The 12,272-nt window shown below is 40.1% G+C and overlaps 1 protein-coding gene across 4 annotated transcripts in view; it reads right to left on the bottom strand.

Moving 5' to 3' along the window:
- Positions 1–12,272, bottom strand: part of LOC112255020 (TOX high mobility group box family member 2) — a 216,266-nt gene that overhangs the window by 176,320 nt on the left and 27,674 nt on the right. The window contains exon 2 of one of the 4 annotated variants that reach the window (XM_042324811.1): positions 3,837–3,958. The exons of the other annotated variants lie outside the window; for them this stretch is intronic. The gene's annotated coding sequence lies outside the window, so the exon portion shown is untranslated. The remainder of the gene's footprint in view (positions 1–3,836; positions 3,959–12,272) is intronic. 4 annotated transcript variants of the gene reach the window in all.

The following is a 12,272-nucleotide window of genomic DNA, read 5'->3' as shown; positions in this document are numbered from 1 at the left end:
GTGTGTGTGTGTGTACTTACGTATGCATGCGCGTGTGTGACAAGAGTTTCTCCATAAAACAGTCTGGCTAATCTGGGAAGAATGTTATGCTGAGACACACATGTGTTACATTAATTCCAAATCTGTGGACGTTCACGTCTGTGTGAATAATATAACTTGTGACAGCTTACGTTACAGGTAACAATACCCTGCAGCTGTGCCCGGGGCTTTGCTGCATGACTTTGCCTATAAAAGGAAAACCCGAATGGCCGCAATAGCCAATGAATGAGCTTGTAACGCCACTGGGTTTTTAAAAGAAAATCTGGCATGAAAATATATATTTTTTCTCAAGGGTCAGATCATGTGATATCATTTATAATATAAAGGTACAGTACATATTATGAACTGTAGCTCGTGAGAAAAATACCATAACTTTAACTACTGATAAGATAAGGTTCACTTTCGGAGCTGCCGCTAACTTCGTTGGCATGGCTGAAAGTACACTATACAGTAGTGTGTTGCATTGAGAAAATACCATCGTAAATATGCATTTCGTAAAGCGCACAGAGGTATATTTCAATAATTGCGTTGATGTCATTGATATCAGTCCGTGAGAACAAGGGCCCTTTCTTCTTCTTGTCAATATTTATCAACAAACGTCTTCCATTTTACTACTATACCCTTAAGGATGTAGACAAGGATGTTGCACCAAGCAAACATGAGCAACAGATTTGACTAAACCTATAAACCCACCCACATTAACTCTATTTTAGATTTGGAATGAGAAATATCAGTTATGTATGAACATAGAGTGACTGTACAAATCATTAGGAACACCTGCTCTTTCCAGACATACCATGACTGTACAATAATTAGGAACATGCTCTTTCCAGACATAGACTGACTGTACAAAACATTAAGAACACCTGCTCTTTCCAGACATAGACTGACCAGGTGAATCCAGGTGAAAGCTATGATCCCTTATTGATGTCACTTGTTAAATCCATTTCAACCAGTGTAGATGAAGGGGAGGAGACAGCTTAAGGAAGGATTTTTAAGGCTTGGGACAATTGAGAGATGGATTGTGTATGTGTGCCATTCAGAGGGTGAATGTGCAAGACAAAATATTTACTTTAAGTGCCTTTGAATTGGGTATGGTAGTAGGTGCCAGGCGCGCCGGTTTGAGTGTGTCGAGAACTGCAACGATGCTGGGTTTTTCACGCTCAACAGTTTCCCGTGTGTTTCAAGAATGGTCCACCAGCCAATGTTTCACAACTGTGGGAAGCATTGAAGTCAATATGGGCCAGCATGGAAATCTTTCGACACCTTGTAGAGTCCATACCCCGACAAATTGAGGCTGTTCTGAGAGCAAAAGGGGGGATTGCAACTCAATCTTAGGAAGGTTTTCAAAATGTCGGGTACTGTCAGTGTATATGCACCCATCCCCCCCTTGACGAGGTAAACAACTATACTCCTGTGTGTGAATAAGGGCACAGAGGTCAGTGGTGAACCAGTTCCATGCCACCAGATTCCATTCAGGGCAGAGAGGAGAGCAATGAGAGAGGGAGAGATAAAAAGAGAGATGGGAATAATAAAAAAGGAGGGGAAAAATTAAGATAGAAAATAATACAAGAAATTGAGAGAGAACAAGAGTATGAAAAAGAGACATTGAAACAGAGACAGAGAGGAGAGAACCACGAGAGACGGGGGAACAAATAAGAAAAAGAGAGAACACGAAAATCTAAAATAAAGACATTGGCGACATTGGAGGGAAAGGGAACAACGCCACAAGTCTTCTCCGCCTGAAGTAAGGGAGTGAATTAGAGTTTGACTGCGCAGTGCCAGCACTCTAATGAGACCTGTCAGGGCCTGTTAGCAGGGCCTGCCTGTGTCCTCGGCAGCCTGTGGACAGCTGTTATTAGCCCCGTAATGGCATACCACAGGCAAGATTAGACCGGGCACAGCCTGGAAAACCCTCCTAACATCTTTTCATTTATCTCCTTCACTTGAGAATACAGATGTAGGATCTTAATTTAAGCCATTTTGCTACAGTAGGTAAATAATACTGTAGGAACATGAAATTTGAATTATTCTGTGGATTATAATGAATGGACATTTATTGTAGGGGTTGACACATTTTTCATTAGGGCAAATCAAGTCTAACATTTTAAAGTCGAAATTACAAACTTTAAGAAGCTTTTTTAAACCTCTAACAAATTACAAATTTGCATTACCTGCTATGCAGGAAAAATCTCAGCAACAAAGGAGTGATCCAATTAAGATCCTACATCTATACAGTGACAGTAAGGGCGACGCAGCAGCGAAACTTATGACAGAGCTGGTCTATTGTCTACGATATATCAAAAATCACATCGTAGTCATGCCTCCCTTAGACTTCTTGAGAATTTTGTATTGCAAAAACGTTTTGAAGGGTCCTCTGGGTGATTGGATGTTATATTTAATTGGATGTTTATTTTGATTGGATGTTATATTTGAAGAACCCTCCCCCCACACCCCTGTAGAAGGGGTGCTGTGTGTTCTGTGTTTCACTGTATTCCTTCTGGGTAGTTGTTCTACTTTTCAAGTGTGGCCGACAGTTTGCCATTTATATTTATTCATATTAAAAGTGGATTACGCTGGTAAAGTCAAATGTCACAACACGTTATAAACCACTCAGGTGACAAACACACTTTTTTCCTTGTCTCCATTTGTCGATTTGATTTGATTTATTAGGATCCCAATTAGCTGACGCCAATGGCAACAGCTAGTCTTCCTGGGGTCCAACACATAATGAAAAAGACATTACAGACCAAAAAAAGACCTTACAATTGAAATACATTTAAAACCATGAACATGTAATGTGTGTGCAACTATCAGTTCCACATCAGTCAGTACATACACACAACCACACTAGCTGCTCTTTGCTAGATTGTGCATTATTTTGTTTTTGTAAGGACCCAAAAAATCAAGGCAATGAGAGAACATATTCAAGTTAGTAAATAGATTTTTTAAAAGTTAAACAACAATGTATTATGAGCTAGCTGGCTACAGTAGGCCACTTTGTAGGCTAACTCAACTGAGCTAGCGAACTTTACACACTGTTTAGCTAAGTGAATTAAATGTAATCAGCTAGCTAGCTAACTTCCTGTTATATTGCTATATTGATGTAATCATTATAGATTAAAAAATATTGTTTCGAAATGAGTGAATAACAGAGATGGAAGAGGGTGAAATTGCAGCTACTACTGTCAGTAAAGAGAGAGTGTAGGCTACTGGATAGCCTAGGCAGCCGATGGTGCATGGGTGCCAGATCTGCACAAACAGCTCCTTAGAATAGCTACTGGTTAGGGCAGGTCATTTCCTGGGAGGACATTGTGAAAAAATTCTCAGGTTCGAGAGGGGAAAACTAGAGGGGAAAACTTTGAGGACAGAGAAATATTAGCAAAATAATATCTAGTACTGTCTAATTTGAGTATTTTATGTCCTCAGATATGGAATGCTGTGAAAGCCTGTTGGCAGATGAAGAGAGAGGTCCCAATGAACGTCCCAAGAGACTAAGGGTATATCTTATATGCCATGGGTTATATGTGTAGGCCTACATATGTTAGCAAATGTTGTATACAAAAATATAGTTAAACATCACACACAATGTATAAACCTAATAGAATTGCAGCAGGACAACCATGCTGTAGGTCTGTTGACTGTGCAGTGTTCTGTTTCAGCCTAGCAATAACACACCCGATTCAACTTACGAGCTGATAATCAAGTGTACTATTGCTGGGCTAGAATAGAAGTCTGCTCACGGGATCAGTGGAGCAAGGTTGGCCACCGCTGGTATGGTTGTTTTTTTTGCTCACCGATGCCGTCCAGGGGGATTGTGGGTAAAAGTGTGAGGTCACATCCTGTGATTGGGATGACTAGGAGGAGGAGCAGGTTGGATTTGTAGTGCCGGTTTCCAGAATCCAGATTAAGCCGAGTCCTTGATTTAAGAGAATAATCAATGGAGAGTCTTAATTGAAAGTGCTTTTTAGTCCAGAATTAGGCTGAATCTGGATCTGGGAAACCAGCCCAAAAACTGCAAGCTATTACAAGGGACTATGTTGAATTTACTTGCTGTTTTCTAGTGTGTTTGATATCAGTGTTGTTTTGTATTTTCTGTTAGACCACAAAACATGCTCCAATTCAATTGCACTTAAAAAAAAATATCACGTAATAATACTGTAACATCAGACCTATGTCAATATCTTACAATTGGAGACAGTTGTTTATGGTTAAGTCGGTAAAGGGATACTTAATGGATGTGAGAGAAGCTAATGTCGGGGCGACAAAACATTTTCAGATAGCTCCAGCATCATTCCTATCACGTCCATTGTTTTCAGTAACTGAGTGGACAAAGTCATTTGGAAAGGGGTCACATTTTTGTCACGGCCTCTGTAATATGGCCCCTATCGGATTGAAAGCTCTGCGCCAGCTCTGATAAGCCCTGTGTTTATTGTCTGACTTCCATTATTTCAACCTGGAGAACCACACTGCCCATCACCCCTCTACTGCGGTGCTTTCCATCCACACTCATTACCTCAATGTCAAGAGAGAAGTTGCTCTGCAGACAGTATACAGTATATACAGTATCCATAGACCAGGGCCATGTTCAGTGGGACAATGTTGTGGAACGTAGCGAACATAAATATTATGGGACCGTATATATATCAAGTGACTTAGAGTAAAAGTGGTGATTTAGGATCAGGTTTGCCTTTTAGACCACAATGAACATGAATACATGGACAATCTGATCCTAGATCAGCAGTCCATACATAGAGTACAACCCCAAACCTGATTCCTACATGTCAGATAGGCATGATTGTTCTACACCGTACATTTCTATATGAATATTCCATAACATATGAGGTGGTTTACATCACAAATCCTGACCTAATTGAATGAAACTATAACCTTTCATACAACTGCTCTGCAACAAGACACAACCTGCTGGCTTCCTATACATTCAACATGCTAATCATTGATGCCGTTTCCCATGTCTTCTTACTGTATCCCTACATGTGAGATATCTGGTCATGTCGAGATGTTAACGGTGAAACGTTTCAGACAAGAGGGAGTTAAGTCGCTTATCTCCGGTCCTCAGAAGACATTTCTACTAGAGGCCACTGTCCACTAGTTTCCTGCCTTCTTGCCCAATGCCCTATTTTTACCTCGCTTGGAGCTCTAGAATACCAAGGGCAGCTTTTTCCTTGTCACTCGCACATTTCCTGCCATTCTCACTTTGACATTTCTCTTTGGCGTTACGTTCAAATGGCTCCCCCTTTCACAGATCATAATTTTCTTTTTTTTTTTTTACCAAACTGTTCATATTTAAATGTGTCACTGCAGGTCTCTTTGCCCTTAGCGTCTGGTTTCTCTGGGTGTTCATTTGAGACCTTTGCCGGTGCAGATACGTTTTGAACTTCAAACGCTGTCAAAAATAATCTGTTTCAGTTTGTCTTTGTCTGGTTGAATGGCGTTTCGTAATGACAGAATGACAGAAAGGAGACGTTCAAGACATTTCTAAGGCCTTGAGAAATCTTGGGCCTTAGAAATTAAAAGTCTCTTATTCAAAGCAAAATTGAGAAATTATATCAACGATATGGTCAAGTTGAGGTCTACCTAAATCCATGAACATGGTTTTAAATCTGATCAATACTGATTCATAACACTAATGCCATATTAATTGAAGATACTTGCACCTTACAATGCATTACAGAAAAGGCTTGAATGCTCGTGGACTGAGAGCAGGGATCGTCAACTGCCGGCCCATCAGATTTTATTTGCGCTCCTCCCCCCAGAGTTTTTTTGGTTTCGGACATAAAACACTGTAAAATCACAAGGAAATCAGCTCAAACGTATTTTAATTTAAGAAACTATTCCCAAGTTTTTCCACTAAATATAGAGAGGACATATGTGATCGTGTACCAATGTAATCAAGGTTTGAAATGGTTTTTATTTTTGTCAAATACAATATCTGTTTGAGCTTCTTGAGTCAATTTACAATCAGTGATATCTAATCATGTTCTCGCCCTCCGACCATCCGCTCAAGACAAAATCGGCCTGCGGCTGAATCTAATTCATGATCCCTGACTTAGAGGATGTGCGCACTGATAAAATTGTCCATTGTCTAACTATGAAGGTTATTTCTAATAGAAATTACTAAAATTGATGGGTTAGATAAAAGTTTGTTTACCTAACTCTCCTGTGGTGGATGAGCATAAACAGTACTCTGGTCAGTTTGATGGACATACAGTGACACTACTGAGATGGTGAAATTATCTTGTTGGTAATTATGCATATTTGAGTAGGTGTGTGTGAGTGTGTGTGTGTGTGAGTGTGTGTGTGCTTCATCTTAATAGACTAGAGACTTGGAGACTGCAGCCATTTGAGAAGGGTTCACATGAGGAAGGCAAATAGAGGCAGCCTTCAGTCTGGCTTCACTGAAATGGAAAGGCTGTAATCAAACCATAAATCCACTGCTTCTCATCCTCCTCCCTCTCTACTATAGAGCGCTGTGTGTGTGTGTGTGTGTGTGTGTGTGTGTGTGTGTGTGTGTGTGTGTGTGTGTGTGTGTGTGTGTGTGTGTGTGTGTGTGTGTGTGTGTGTGTGTGTGTGTGTGTGTGTGTGTGTGTGTGCTTTTCTGCTCCTGTGTGTCAGTGATTATACATCTTATAGTAGATACCTCAATTTATGTCTTGAAGAAAAAGACAATTCAATACTTTTGGACAAATAAACATATCTCCTACAAAACCGGAGCAATTTAATGAAACATATATGTATGTCAAAAGGACCATGTGGCAATGACTCTCCCATTTCAAATAAACAATTCAGGTTTTTATAAAAAGTGAAATATATATAAATGGTATGTTGGAGTGTGTGTGTCAGTGAGTGAGGCACATACATGCATAAAGGGCTGCACACAAACACTCATGATTGACTTGATGCATGTGCAGTACAGTATGTGTGTGTGTGTGTGTGTGTGTGTGTGTGTGTGTGTGTGTGTGTGTGTGTGTGTGTGTGTGTGTGTGTGTGTGTGTGTGTGTGTGTGTGTGTGTGTGTGTGTGTGTGTGTGTGTGTGTGTGTGTGTGTATCTTGTATTTATTTGGCCATGACTTTGAGAGAGAACCAGCTGGTGTGTTTTAATATGTGGCAAACAATGTGGTCATTGTCTGGGCAGCGTGATATTGTACTGAGTGACCCATTAAGGGCACAGGCACTGAGCTGACAAGGCTCTGTTATGTCTAGGACATCTGGAGGGCCTGGGGCACTAGAGTAAGACTGAATCGATTCCATAGAAAGAAAAATACATCTGACAGAGAGACCCAGACACATTCTTACCTATGCCGACCCACAGAGAACCTAACTGTACCCTAACCTTAAGCCTAACCCTAACCCTAACCTTTACCTATGCTGACCAACAGAGAACCTAACCGTACCCTAACCTTAAGCCTAACCCTAACCTTTACCTATGCTGACCAATAGAGAACCTAACCCGTATCCTAACCCTAAGCCTAACCTTAACCCTAACCCTAACCCTTACCTATGCTGACCCACAGAGAACCTAACCGTACCCTAACCTTAAGCCTTACCCTAACCCTAACCTTTACCTATGCTGACCCACAGAGAACCTAACCGTATCCTAAGCCTAACCCTAACCCTTACCTATGCCAACCCACAGAGTACCTAACCGTACCCTAACCCTAACCGTACCCTAACCCTAACCTTAATCGTACCCTAACCGTACCCTAACCCTAACATTAACCATAACCTTAACCGTACCCTAAACCTAACCCTAACTGTACCCTAACATTACCCTAACCCTAACCTCAACCCTAACCGTACCCTAACCCTAAACCCTAACTGCACCCTAACCCTAACTCTAACTCTAACCGTACCCTAGCCCTAGCCTTAACCCTAACCCTAACCTATGCCGACCAAGAAAGAACTGATCCTCTCTCTCTCTCTCTCTCTCAAACTGTATTTTAATTTGCTGCTGAGATGTCAGGGCTGTGGTGGTTCTAGTACTGTGGTACCCTGAAAGGATTGCACAGCAGAAATGTGGAAAGGAGATTGAGTGATAAGCCGTGGTGGAATAAGTACCCAACTGTCATACTTGAGCAAAAGTAAAGATACCTTAATAGAAAATGACTCAAGTAAAAGTAAAAGTCATCCAGTAAAATCCTACTGTCGTTTAAAATATACTTATTCAAATTCCTTCTATTAAGCAAACCAGGGGCACACTCCAAACCCTCAGACATAATTTACAAACAAGTCATGTGTGTTTCGTGAGTCCGCCAGATCAGAGGCAGTATGATGACAGGGATGTTCGGTTGATAAAATGTGTGAATTTGACAATTGTCCTGTCCTGCTAAGCATTCAAAATGTAAGGAGTACTTTTGGGTGTCAAGGAAAATGTAAGTACAATATTTTCTTATGGAATGTAGTGAAGTAAAAGTAAAAGTAGTCAAAAATAGAAATAGTAAAGTACAGATACCCCCAAAAAACTTCTTAAGTAGAATGTTTAAGTATTTTTACTTAAGTACTTTACACCACTGGTGATACGTTGTGTGGCTTTGTGTTGAATGTTTTTTTGTGGTCATTTATTTGATTTATTTGTTATGCCTTTTGCGTAAGTTATGGGGTTTTCATGAAGATCGAAGCAGAAGTGGCCAATGAAAGGGTGGCTATTATGTGCCAGAGAGGGGGAGAGAATGCCTTTTGGAAATCAGCTAAAACAACTATCTAAATGCACAAACCAAATGCTGCAATTTCAGTGTCACATGTTTTATAGTATACACAGCTCAAATATGTCCAATGAAATAAGAGCCTTGTGCTTTATGTAAATGAGTGCATTCTTATTTGCGAAAATTTCCCAAGGATACACACAATGTTTTCCCCGGGGAAAAGGAAAATATTCAAAAGAGATGAAGACACAATTTTCACTAACAGTTGGAGGAAAAATGATTATTTTCTGTTTTGAACCTTCATGTTTCTGCAAAAGATGAAACTAAGGTACACATCTATTTGTTGCTCAACTAGTAATATAATAAAAGAAAGGCTGAATAATAATCTCCCTTCTATATGATTACCTGAGGCTGTATTGCAGGCTGTATAGAACCACTAACCAACCTACTATAGACCAAACGGCAGAAAAACAGATATACTTTTACTGCAAAAGCTCAATTAAATCAATTTTTAAAAACACCTTTGCGAACTATCATTTCCATTTCTGCTAAACCGTACAGTAATTCCAGCATCCTGGGGTAATTCGTATTTGTTAAGGAAAGGCAATTGCCAGAGAAGATTGAATCATCAGTCCTTGTTTCATTTTCAGGAATTAAATCTGCTAATAAAAATAAGATGTAAACTCGCAAATGATTTAGGAAAAATGTGATTTTTTAATCACAGTAGATTACTTTAATAACTCAATAAAGCTGTGGCAGCTGGAGCATCTGCAAATGTTGTCACAGCCACTTAGTTCTGCAATTGCAATATCGCCTGATGAAAATCAACCAGAGAGACAGAGCAAGAGAGAGAGAGAAAGAGACAGATCGAGAGAGAGGATGAATAGAGAGAGAGAGAAGAGATCGGTTTAGAGAAAGAGAGCACAAGAGACAGAGAGAAGAGAAAGAGTAGAGAAAAATAAGAGAGAGAGAGAAGCTGGGGAGGGTTTCATCCTCTCAGAGAAAGCCACCACCCACTGGTATTAAGTAATAATCCTCAATTAGCTCAGCCTTCACCTTATACGTGAAGTCTGTTTACTGTGTTGTCTCCTTTGTGCTCTGGTATTTGTGAGTGTGTAGGCTAGCGATACTGTAGCATGCTACGCTAAATCCTCATGCTCTATACAAGTACTGAGTAGACTAGTCATGGAAGGCTATGCTATACTGTGTAGCCTAGCGATACTGTAGCATGCTACACTAAATCCTCACACACTCTTGTGTGTGTGTGTGTGTGTGTGTGTGTGTGTGTGTGTGTGTGCGTGCGTGCATGTCTTCTGGATAACTGGATATAGAATACCGAGGAGACCAGTCATGGAATGCTATGCTATACTGTGTAGCCTAGCAATACTGTAGCATGCTATGCTAAATCCCCATGCTCTATAGAGTACTGAGGAGACCAGTCATGGAACGCTATGCTATACTGTGTAGCCTAGTGATACTGTAGCATGCTATGCTAAATCCCCATGCTCTATAGAGTACCGAGAAGACTAGTCATGGAAGGCTAAGCTATACTGTGTAGCCTAGCGAAACTGTAGTATGCAGTGGTAGAAAAAGTACCCAATAGTAATAAAAAAATGTTTCACCTTTATTTAACTACGCAAGTCAGTTAAGAACAAATTCTTATTTTCAATGACGGCCTAGGAACAGTGGGTTAACTGCCTGTTCAGGGGCAGAACGACCGATTTTTACCTTGTGACTCGATCTTGCAAACTTTCGGTACCGGAGTGCCAAGTCTAGGACAAAAAGGCTTCTCAACAGTTTTTACCCCCAAGCCATAAGATTCCTGAACATGTAATCAAATGGCTATTTGCATTGTGTGCCCCCCCCAACCCATCTTTTATGCTGCTGCTACTCTCTGTTTATCATATATGCATAGTCACTTTAACTATACATTCATGTACATACTACCTCAATTGGCCCAACCAATCAGTGCCCCCACACATTGGCTAACCGGGCTATCTGCATTGTGTCCCGCCACCCGCCACCCACCACCCGCCAACCCCTGTTTTAAGCTACTGCATAGTCACTTTAACCATATCTACATGTATATACTACCTCAATCAGCCCGACTAACCGGTGTCTGTATGTAGCCTCTCTACTGTATGTAGCCTCGCTACTGTTATTATTCACTGTCTTTTTACTGTTGTTTTATTTCTTTACTTACCTATTGTTCACCTAATACCTGTTTTGCACAGTTGGTTAAATGTAAGTAAGCATTTCACTGTAAGGTCTACACCTGTTGTATTCGGCGCACGTGACAAATAAACTTTGTTTTGAAGTCCAACGCTCTAACCACTAGGCTACCTGCCACCCCAATAGTCATACTGGAAGAAAAGTAAAGATACTGCAATAGAAAATGACTCAAGTAAAAGTGAAAGTCACAGTGAAATACCACTTGAGTAAAAGTCTAAAAGTATTTGGTTTTAAATATACTTAAGTATCAAAATGAATTGTAATTACAAATGTAATTACAAAAAATATATTTAAGATTCAAAAGTAAAAGTACAAATAATAACAATCCTTTATATTAAGACGCCACAATCCTTTTCTTTTTTTATCTTTTTTTTTAACGGATAGACAGTGGCACACTCCAACACACATCATTTACAAATGAAGCATTTGTGTTTTGTGGGTCTGCCAGATCAGAGTCATTAGGGATGACCAGGGATGTGCTCTTGATAAGTGTGTGAATTGGACCATTTTCTGTCCTGCTAAGCAAGACTGTGAAACTCACAAACATATGCACAGACACATGTATACACACACGATAACAAATGCACTATACACACGTACACATAGATGTTGTACTGTAGATATATGGTAGTGGTGGAGTAGGGGCCTGAGGGCACACTAAACAAGACTGTGAAGCTCACTGCCCTCAGGCCCCTACTCCACCACTACCATATATCTACAATACAAAATCTATGTGTACGTGTGTAGTACGTATGTTATCGTGTGTGTGTATGCATGTGTCTATGGCAATGTTTGTGAGATTCACAGTCTTGCTTAGCGTGCCCTCAGGCCCCTACTCCACCACTACTACTGTATTTCTGTGAAATATGTGAATGTATTTTAATGTTTTTTAAATGGTACAAACAGACTTCATTTTGCTGGACCCCAGGAAGAGTTATGGGGATCCATAATAAATACAAATACAGTTTGAAATGTAACAAGTACTTTTGGGTGTCAGGGAAAATGTATGGAGTAAAAAGTACATGATTTTCTTTAGGAATATAGTAAAATAAAAGTAAAAGTTGTCAAAAATGTAAATAGTAAAGTAAAGTACAGATATCCCAAAAAACGACTTAAGTAGTACTTTAAAATATTTTTACTTAAGTACTTTACACCACTGGTAGCATGCTATGCTAAATCCCCATGCTCTATAGAGTACTGAGGAGACTAGTCATGGAAGGCGAGGTTATATGGAGCATCCTCTGAGGGTCAAATCAAGATGACAGAAAGGTCTCCCTACTTGAACTCTTTCTGATGTGAGATGTTACATAACAGGATGAGAGGGTACAGTGCCCTCCT

Source organism: Oncorhynchus tshawytscha, linkage group LG07 (genome assembly GCF_018296145.1).
Source record: "Oncorhynchus tshawytscha isolate Ot180627B linkage group LG07, Otsh_v2.0, whole genome shotgun sequence".
NCBI classification, from domain to species: domain Eukaryota; kingdom Metazoa; phylum Chordata; class Actinopteri; order Salmoniformes; family Salmonidae; genus Oncorhynchus; species Oncorhynchus tshawytscha.
The sequence above is the reverse complement of the archived record's forward strand: the minus strand, read 5'-3'. Positions and strand labels throughout refer to the sequence as shown.